Source organism: Enhydra lutris, unplaced genomic scaffold (assembly GCF_002288905.1).
Source record: "Enhydra lutris kenyoni isolate GAN:26980312 unplaced genomic scaffold, ASM228890v2 scaffoldscaffold45, whole genome shotgun sequence".
Lineage (NCBI taxonomy): Eukaryota > Metazoa > Chordata > Mammalia > Carnivora > Mustelidae > Enhydra > Enhydra lutris.
Window position 1 is genome coordinate 8,863,773 of NW_019154129.1, and position 11,020 is coordinate 8,874,792.

An 11,020-nucleotide genomic window follows, 5' to 3' on the forward strand; every position below is an offset into this window, starting at 1 on the left:
GGGAAACTTCCGTCCTCGAGGAATATGCATTGTGAAAGAGGGATGGAAAAGCTCCTTTGGTGCTGGGGCAGCCAGAGACCTGGTTGTTGCTCTTCTTGGAGATTACACTTCAGACGGATAGCAACAACAACCGTAATGACCGATTTATAACTGTTTCTGACATTGGGTAGGGCCACAGAGAAGCGGACAGCCCCTCAGCCTTCGGAGGGCCTCCCCTGGGCCGGCTGCATTGGCAGCACTGGGCCCTTGTGTGCAAGGGCCCGGGGGCACGTCAGCTCGGGGCTCAGCTCTGACCTTTGCGTCCTGCTGGCTTGGTTCATGGAGGCTCCCCGAGGAGCGGCTTTTCACTGCACACCATCAGGCCTGGGAGTTGCTCTGCAGACCTGCTGACAGCCTCCCTCCGTTCTTGGCTCCAGAGCTGCCCTGACGTTTGAAAAGGTTAGAGCAGGGAGGTAAGACGTGAGAGGTGTGACGGGAGCTCCGGAGTTGACAGTGGGGGCCTGACTGCGGTCTGCTCTCAATGTCCATGCTGGAATAATCCTTGCTAATGGGGGTGGCTGTGCCCAGGCTGTCTGCAGTGCTTCCTTCCTCTTGGGGACCACTCTGTCCTGTGCTTTTGGTTCTGGGAGGGGCCGTCAATCATGACACTTATGCCCCTGGAAGATGATCATATGGTCCAGGATGGCCAGTCATATAGTCCTAACCTCCTGGCAACAGAATTCTAGAAAGGGGCATGTGACCCAATCAGGGCCAATCAGATTCTTCTCTGGGATCAGCCTATGCTCCTGGCCTCCCAGGCTTGCTAGATCAGGAGGAAATCAGTCTAGGACTTTTTCTTGTCATGTGGCTAGAATCTGAAAACAGAAGCAGCAGAACAAATGGACTGGGAAAGCCAGAGTCCTGATAGTAGATAGCCTTCTAGCTCCTGGATACAGCCATGCCTGGAGTCAGGCCCCTCTCTGAACTCCCCAGTTCTGTGGGCCCTCTTTAGCTTTGACCGTTTTGGGTTAGGTTTCTGCCACTTGAAATTAAATGAGTACAAGCCCTGTGAGATTTATCGAGCCTTTCACCTTGTGCCAGACACCACGCAAAGAATGTCATAAGCATTGTCTGATTCGTTTTTGGGTGAGTCACTCCATCTCTTGGAGACTTTATTAGCTGTCATGTAAAATGGGCGTAATCTTATAAGAATAGGATGGCTTAAATGAAGTAAAGCATACAAACCGCCAGGTCCTCACTAAATGCTAGGTACTTTTCTTGGACTAAGGCCCTCTGTGATGGCTATCTTTGCATGTAGTCTTTGGAGAAATTGGCTCTCTTTTTCCCAAAGTGGAGTTGGAGAATCAAAGAGCATGTACGTGTTTAGCATGACACACAGCTCCAAACTGCTCTCCAGAAACACACCGACTGTATCAGTGCTCTCTTGCTGTGTAACAAAGCACCACAAATTTAGCAACTTGAAAGAGCACACGTGTCTTCATCTGACCATCTCTGTGGGGCGGGGACCAGGGATGCTTTGTTTGGGCCCTGTGTGTGTCTGTCTCTCAGAAGGCTGCAGCCTCCTGGTCGGCCGGGGTCATGGTCATCACTTGAAAGCTCTACTGGGGAAGGGTCTGATTCCAAGCTTACTCAGGTGGTTGGCTGAATTCAGTTCCTCCAGAGCCGTTGACTGAGGGTCTCGATTGCTCACCAGGGTTGGCTAGAGAGGTGTGTGCAGTTCTGGCTGTGCTGGCTTTTCTGACACAAAGTATGTGTGCTGAGGGGGCAAAAATCTGCGGCAAGACGGACAGTACAGTCACGGCCTTGGGCGACTTAATGATGGAGATGACATCTGATTGACTTTGCTGTTGATTGGTGACAAGCAAGTCGAGACTCCTGTCCCCTTCACAAAGAGGGGGTTGTGTGTGTGGGTGTGATTACCGGGGTTTAGCATCATTGGGGACCATGGTTTTCTCTTATGAATGGTGCTATGTCCTGCTTGAGAAATCTTGATTGACCCCAAGGCCCAAGGCCTTCCTCCCATGCGATTCTCTAGTTGATAGCTTCGGTGTTTGCACTTAGATGTATGGTCCAACTTAGAGCCCATTCTTTTATGGGGTTCAAGGTAAGGACCAAATTACCTTTGCATCTGATAGCCAGTTGAGTGATGCAATTAGAGTTGAAAAGAAGTAGTATGATTACCATTCTAATGATAATAATATCTTATATACTGTGTGACTTACTATGTGTAAGGCTCTAGCCAAGTGTTTTACCTGCATTATTTCCTTCTCACAATGATCATGTGAAAGAGGAACTAGTGAAATGTCTTCTCAGTGCTGTGCGTCTGGTCAGTGAGAGCCCGCCCCCAACTGACTCACGATGACCATTGAGTCATCATGAGGTGTTTTTGCTAAATTAGCAAACAGAGGTGTTTGGTATATTACCATTTGTAAAAAGGAATGCACACACACACACACACACACATGCACATGTGTACAAAACCCTATTTGCTTGTCCAGAATACCTCTGGAAAGATACAAAGAAATTGCTAAGAGGGGTCCCATGGATGGCCCAGTTGGTTAAGCATCTGCCTTCAGCTCAGGTTGGATCCCAGGTTCTTGGGATAAAGCCCCACCTCAAGCTCCCTGCTCAATGGGGAGTCTTCTTCTCCCTCTCCCCCTTCCCCTGCTTGTGCTCTCTCCACTCCCCCCTCTCTCTCAAGTAAACAAATAAAAAAATCTCTTAAAAAAGAAATTGCTAAGAGCGGTTATCCCTTAGGAAGGGGGCCTGGTGGCTGGGATGAGGAGAGGCAGAGAGATTTCGAGCAGTGTGGCAATTTGTACCTTTTGAATTTTAAAACTTGTGTATATCATAACTTGTCTCAATTTTACCTACTCAAAGAATATATAAAGCCAGAGAGAAAGAGAAAGAACTGGTGGTCTGCCTTCAAAGCCTCTGTTCTTGTCCACCATCCCGGCTCTGTTTATCTGATAAATAGAGGTTTCTCCCTCGTTTACTGCTTTATGCTCACTAGTGCTCTATCCCACCAGTGAACTGTGGACAGTAACAGCATCCACCTCATGCACATGCCACGAGGGCCGACACAATGGATGCAAACAGTCAGGGACAGCGCCTGCACTCAGATTATGCTTAATAAATGCCATTATCATTATTTTATTCATAGGGAAAAGGTTAGAAAATAAATTTGCCTCCCATGTTAATAGAGCTTTCTCTACTATGGGATAATAGGTGACTTTTATTTTCTTCCTTTTTCCCAAGATTAAAAAAAAAAAAAGGTTACATACTATTTTTATACTAAACATTTCCACTCCTTCCCAGCCTGGATGGTCCCACGAGTCCCTGACTGCAACTTCTCCAAGGGGTTCTATCCAGACTGAGGAACGGCCGAGGTTGGGGAAGGCCAGGCTTGTCTGCTCTGTGTCTAGACGCCTTATTTCCCCCGGCTGCTGTAGAAATGAGATCCTTCTTCATACTGGAAAAATGCTTCTGAACAGAACTCTAGGGCCTGGGAGAAGAATGGAAGGAGGCAGGGAGGGTGGGTTAATGCACTTGCGTTAATAGACATCAATTCTGCTAATTTTTTTCAGACTGCAGATGGATGCTCAGGGAGGGTCTGGATATTCAAACAAGCGTGGCGATAGCTGGCTAGATTGTTCAAGCTTCCAGCTCGGCTACTATTTTTGTCGTGATCTCTGGAATGACAAGGGAACCTGGCTGCCCAGCTTTATTCCCCCGTGTGGCATGTGTGGATGCCGCCCCGGGGAGCAGTGGAGGGAAGCACGTTCAGGTGGCCCGCAGTTTAGCCCCAGAAAGCCCTATCTATGCCCCATTGCAGATGCCGTTTGTCTTGGGGGTCCCCTCTCTTGGGAAGCCCTCTTTGACTGCCTGCTGGGGACTTCTTCCCACTGTCTTTTGAAGTAGAGTAGGGACCAGAACCTCTATACTCTTAGGGACCAGGTAAACCGAGATTCAAATCTCTGCTCCATTCGAATCTTTGGATGAGTTCCTTCCGTGTTCTAAGTCTTGTTTCTGCATCTCTAGCAATGGGGTGATGGTGAGCCCCACCTTAGTAGGACTTGTGCTGGGCAGAATCAGGGCCCCCAAAGTTGTCCACATCCTAATCCCTGAGATGTGTGGCTCTCTTACTTTCCACAGTGAAGGAGAATTTATAGATGTGGTTAGGATAAGGGTCTCGAATGCAGATGGACAGATTTTCCTGCGTTTTCTGGGTGTGCTCACTGTGATCGCAAGGGTCCTTACAGGAGGGAGACAGGAGGGTCAGAGGGAGAGAATATAAAGACAGAGGCGGAGGTCAGACAGGAGAGAAGCTGCCATGGGGCTGGCTTTGAAGACGGAGGGAGGGGCCCCAAGCCAACAAATGCAGGTGGCTTCCAGAAGCTGGGAGAATAAGGAAATGGATCCCGTGGAGCCCCTAGCATGAGTGCAGCCAGCAGACACCTTAACTTCGGCTCAGGGAAACTGATTTCAGACGTCTGAGCCCCGAGCTGAAACAGATTCATATGTGTTGTCTGAAGCCACAAAATTTGTGATGCATTGACGCAGTGGTTATAAGAAACTCTTGTTTGTAGTGAAGCTCAATTCTCATCAGCATGACAGGGTACGGGATAGCCACTGCAGTGGAGGTGGGCGGGGTCTCTCTGAATCCCCGGTGTAGGAAGGGGCTTCTGGGTCAGCACTCCACAAGTGGCAGTTGTCATCAAAGGGGACGATTTTGGCCTATTTCTGTGACCACCTGTGCTACATCGTGTGGCATGATTCCTTCCTTTTTCCGTGTCCCCCAGGACACTCTGAGGTCTTCAGAGAAGGAGGACCTTGTCCTATTCCTGTGGTTTCCTTAGTGCCTGGCACACAGTCACTGTTCAGCGAATGAGAGCGTGCCGGACTGAACAGAGGTGGCCCTCTCCTTGTCTTCTGCGAGGGCTTGAGTAACTGTGTCCTTTCTTTTTGGGTCCCCCTTTCCTTCTGCAAGATGTCTGGGATGATGTTGTGATTTTTTCCCTCAGCCCCTGCTGAGCTGAAGTATGGAGACATTTGTCTCTCACAGTCTGTCGCTGTAGGTCCTGGCTGGGGAAGGCAGAGACAGTGGCCCTAGCTGGAGGCTAGGTTTCAAGGGAACATGACCTTGGAGATCTGGTTCTTTCCAGATCCACCAGCCAGCCAAAAGACTGGCTACTTCTACTCTCTGAGCCTGGGCTTCCTTGTCTGTAATAGGAGCTAGTTAAAGTCCTCTTCTGGAAATCTCTTCCAGGAACAGCTTACATGCCCAATGGACTGTTACAACATGGCAGACACATCAGGCGCAAACTGCACCTGTAGCCCTTTTTAGCCTTGAACTTGGGCAAGGTCCAAAGCCTCGCCAAGCCTCAGCTCTTCCATTGTAGAGAAGGCGTAGGATGACCCTGACCTTGGGACTGGGAGGACATGAGCTGGAATCAGGCGTGTGAAGCTCTGAGCAGAGCCTCGGGTAGCCCGTAAGATCAGCCAGCAAGCATTAGCTCTGGCTATTAGTGTGGGTCCCGCTTGATAAGACATGCACAGTGGCTCAGGGTTTGACCCAGCAAGGTTACACAGATAATAAGACATGAACTTGTTGTTCCAACCCAGGCCCAGCTCCAAACTGGGGTCTGTTGCCACTACCCATCAGTTATAAATTGAAATTGGCTGGCTGGTGGTCCTGGGACCCAGACACACTGGCTTCTCGTCCTAGCGCTCTCCCTACCACATTGCTTCTGGAAGAAGCTTCTTTCTGGCCAAGGGGTTTTTAATGCTGATTTGGGAAAACATTAACAGGAATGGAGAAAGGACAGTCTGCATTCATCTCTGGGCACCATACCAGGGGTGTAATGGGGAAATTAGACCAGTGGGTTACTGATCCCACCTTAGAATGAAAAGGGTTTCATTCTAGGGGCGCCTGGGTGGCTCAGTGGGTTAAGCCGCTGCCTTCAGCTCAGGTCATGATCTCAGGGTTCTGGGATCGAGCCCCGCATCGGGCTCTCTGCTCAGCGGGGAGCCTGCTTCCTCCTCTCTCTCTGCCTGCCTCTCTGCCTACTTGTGATCTCTGTCTGTCAAATAAATAAATAAAATCTTTAAAAAAAAAAAAAAGAAAAGGGTTTCATTCTAAACTAATTATATCATATAAGGTATGAAGAGTGGCAGCCAGCTCTTCTAGGTGTTCCTAATGGACTGATGGAGGCTTTGCACTTAGTTGCAAATGGGTCAAGTCTGTGGAGTCCAACTGGCCGGTAGAACACCATGACCTCATGAGACTTAATAAACAGAAACCACTTCTCTCTAGTGCCACAATCTTAATAACTGTACAGATATTCTGGCTATATGTCTCAAGCCCCAAGTTTGTTCCTTATGGATTTGCCATACAAAATAAGCTCTGTGCTTGCAGGAAGAGACTTTTGGGCAGAATTCATTTATTAAATCAACAAATCTTCATTACGCATCTACTGTGTATTATGCACTAACCTAAAAGCTAATGATATGCATTGGATAGGACCAACCTGATCCCTGTCTGCATCAGTTCACAACACATTCAGTTGCAAACACAGACATCCTAAAATAGGGGCTTAAACAGATTGGGGTTTATTTTTATCTTCTGGAAGTATTTTGGAGATAGGCAGTTGAAGGATGGGGCAGGTGTTTCAACAATGCTGTAAGAGACTTGGACTCTGTATCTTTTTGCTTTTGCCACTCACAAAGAGGTTTGTCCCCATGGTTGCAAGATGGCTGCTGTACTTCCAGCTATCACATCTATATTCCAAGTAGATCAAAAGCCTTCTCCTCCCAAGGTCTTTCTGTTTTTCTTGGAGATTCCCTTCCCAACAGACTCTACTTCTACCTCTTCAGTCAGAATTTTGTCGTGTGGCCACCACTGGCTGAACGGTGTCTACAAATGTGAGGGGGGAGTTGGATCAGGATGATGTTGGATGAGCTGTAGTATCTACCCTACTGCCTGAATATCTAAAGGAGTGGGCAGACAGTTCCTCATTAATAATTCATTTCTATTGGAGAGTCTCAGTGTATGTCTTCGGTTGGGTTTCTTTTGGAGTAGACCCCAAGGTAGGGATTTGAGGACAAGTAATTTTATTTGGGGGTGATCCTAGGACACACTGGTGTAAGTGGGGTAATTAAGGTGGAGAAGGAAGGAAACCAGTATCCGCTGTACCACTGAGCAGGTTGCTGCAGTGGGTAGCTGGGGTCACCTGGACTGAGAACCTCAGAGCTTTGTCCCACGCTAAGGGGTCAGATAGCTGGGGCTATTTATCTTCCAACCCCTGCCCCTCCTTGGCTGTTGCTGGGGGCCTTCCCTTTCCAGCAATTCCAGCCTTCTCCAGGGAGAAAAGTCCTTGCATGGAGAGTCGCTGGGATATGTGGTCGGATGCTGCGGGCATGAGCTGGGATGTTGCGGTCTGGAGGGGAGTTGGTGGGGCATTTGCCACACCCGCGTCAGAGGAGCCTTTAACCTATGCTGGGGTGTTAGGTGAACCCTTCCCGAAGAAGCAATTTCTGAGACCAAACAAGAAAAAAGCAGTGGACCTTCGAGTGTCCCAGTTAAAGGGAGTAGCATGTGTGAAGGCTCAGGGCAGGAAAGAATTTCAGATGTTCAAGGCATTGGGGGGTTGGTGAGGCTGGCGAGGCAACTGGGGCCTCAGGGTATACAGAGCTTCATGGATCCAGAACTCTCTAATTAAAAAAAAAAAAAAAAAAAAAAAGCCTCCTTTCCCCGATACTTGGTGCTTCATAATGAGAGAGGGGTAACCGTTCTTCCTGATGTCCTGACATCTTCCCTCCTTTCTGCCCTCCTTCTCTTTCTTTTAAAACATTTCCTCCTTACATTCTTAAGGTGCACTCCCCGCTACTCTGTCTCAACGTCCTCTCCCCATGTTTTAGTAGTAACCTTGGTCTGACTCTGCATCGGTTACAAAGTGCTTTTTATATCAGTCATCAGCATACGCTCATCCCATCCTCTCAGAGTGCCCCTTCTGGGACTGATAGGTTCGAGCACCCCTATTTTACAGCCAAGGGAACTGAGGCTCAGAGAAAGAAAGCAACTTCTCTGGGTTCTCAGTGCCTGTCAGACACTGATTTAAGACTCCAAACCAGCGTTGGAACCCCCTACCCGACATTGTCCTCCACTACTCCAGGACCCAGCGTGGTGCCCAGTGTGGTTTTAATTCTCAATCTGTGACTTGTTTTGATTCCGCCTCAGGAGCCTTCCGATATTATCTTGCCTCTTCAGTTGACTGGCTGAATAATGATATCATCCGATGTTTGATGTGCCTCCATGCTTTTTGAAAAACATTACTGTCTGTTTTCTTCAAGAGTGGCTGAGCATGGTCAGGTAGATTATATTAAAATCCTTGGGGAAAACAGAATGTTCAAAACCAACAAGCTTGTCTTTGCAGAGGGGCCTGGGAGGAGTCCTCCTTATGCAGGTGAGGGAAGTGGGATCTGGTGAAGGCAGGCGCGCAGGCTGGGTGTAGGGGCATCTGCTGTTTTGGTCTCCCTTTGCCCCTTCACCCCATCTCCTGGCTCTGGTGATAGCACCTTGGTGTCCCCTTTGGGAAGCCAGCTGGGTTTGCCAGATAAAATACAGGACACCCAGTTCAGTTTGAACTTCAAACTGGGTATCAACAAGAAAAATTTTTTTGGTATAAGTATATTCCAGATATTGCGTGGGACATACTTATACTATAAATCCTTCCACTGCTTGTCTGAAGTTCAAAGTTGCCTGCGTGTCCCGTATTTTTATTTGCTACATTTGATAGCCATGGCACCTCTTAGCTCAAATGTTGGAGCGAGACTGAGCCACCCGACCTGGGCTCCGGGAGGGGGTGGGTGATCTAGACCTGACCAGCCAGTGCATTTTATCCCTCCCACCCACAGAGACTGGTCCAAGCTGGGGATATCAGCTTCAGTTTTGGAGATCTGGCTTGGACCACTAAGAAAGAGATTCTTTTTGGCAGCGTTGCTCAGCTGTGAAAGGCAGACCCCAGGGTCCAACAAATGAGAGTCTGGGTAAGCATGAAGCCCAGAGAGAGAAAAACAGCTGAGAGAAAGAAAGGATTCAGCTTTAAAGAAACCTGTGCGGGGCCTGGGACCAGCTTCATTGAATTTCACCTTCGTCTTGGTGCCTCGTGGTGATGGGACAGTCAGGCACCGTTTTGATGAGGTTACAAGCGAGGGTGATAGCAGCGGTAGGATGGAGTTGAAAGCAAAGCCGTCCGTGGTGAAGGTTATGGGAAAGAGCCATCCTAATCACGGCTGTGGTGGGAGGAGTGATGGAATGGAATGGCGTGCACGGTCAAGGTCCGGATGTGTTCTTGCTGGCAAGAGTTCTGCTCAGGGTGCTGATCTACTGATAATGAAGGTGAGGTTGCCAGTGACGATTACGATGGTATTGGTAAGGAGAAGAAGGTAACAAGGAAAAGAGTAATTCTCAACCCCAGTCTATCACCAAGTCCTATCAATTCTACCCTCATCAATTTTATTTTGCTTTTTAAAAGATTTTATTTGTTTATTTGAGAGAGAGTGGAAGCAAAAGGGATCACAGAGGGAGAGGGAGAAGCAGGCTCCCCGCCGCGCTGAGAGCCCGATGTGGGGCTCAATCCCAGGACCCTGAGATCGTGACCTGAACCAAAGGCAGAAGCTTAACCGACTAAGCCACCCAGGCACCCCCTACCCTCTTCAGTTTTAAAAGTTATCTACTCACTTCACTGTCTATGCAGTGCCGTCACCACCATAGCCCAAGCCACTAGGAGGTCTTGCTGTTTCTACTGCTAACTGACCTCCTTGCTGGTCTTCGTGCCTCCCTAGAGTCTACGATCCATGCTAAAGCCAGTATGGAGAGTGAAATTTTTAAAAATGTAAAAATTAAAAAAAAGAAGTAAAGTTTCACTTCTCCACTCAAACCCATTCAGTGGCTTCAACTAGAATCCAAACACTTAACATGACCTCAAGACCAGCATGACCTGGCCCCTACCTGTACCCCAATCTCATTTCCCTCTACTTGCTTCTCTCTGTGTCCTAGCTTGATTACTCTTCTTTTGGTTTTTCTAGAATGTACCAAACCCTTCGTATAAGTCATCCCCTAGGCATGAAATGCCTTTTCATCCTTTGTGTTTCGGCATCCATGTCGGTTCCTAGATTCCAAATCCAAAAAACTTCACCATTACTTTCTCTCATGGCACCTTGTTCTAAGGATACTTTGTTTAATAATTCTCTTGCCAATTAATCAATTTTTGAGTCTTGGCACCATGCTTCTTTAAGAACGTGTCACCAGAGTGCTGCTGCTCCTAAGGCAAGTCATCTTCAGCATCTAGAATCCTCCTCCATGGACCCCTGTGTGCCCTACAAACACGACTATTTTTTGTCTGTGTCCTGTTTGGAGAAGGCTGAGAAGTCTACAGCATGCCTTTCTTAATGGCAGGGGCTGTGTTTGGGTTGCTCATGCCTATGTTCTCAACACAAGCTGTAGTGTCTGGCACATATTAGGCATTCAAGAAGTATTTCTTGAAGGAATGAGAGGTTTTATGGTGGTGAAGAAGGTAGTGGAGTTGATAAGGATGATGGTGATGATAAGAGTGGTGGTGATGGGGGTAATGATGGTGGTGATGATGGTGACGATGGTGATGATGTTGGTGATGATGGTGATTATGGTGATGGTGGTAATGATGATGGTGAAGATGGTGATGATGATGGTGATGATGTGATGATGATAGTCATGGTGGTGATGGTGACAGTGACAGAGGTGGTAGAGGGATAGACACAGAGGACCTGGACTAGCCCATTGCTTTAAAGAACTTTTATTAAAAAATGGATCTGCCTTTTGCCTCTGTAGTCAACCTAGAAATACCAACTGAAGGTAGATTTTGGAGGAAGGATAATTGGAGCTGGAGAAAGAGGGGTGTTGAAGATTAACCCCCAGGTGGGACTGTCAGGCTGACAGGGCCCCAGTGTCTTACTTCCCCAGTTTGTGGGGGAGGCCACT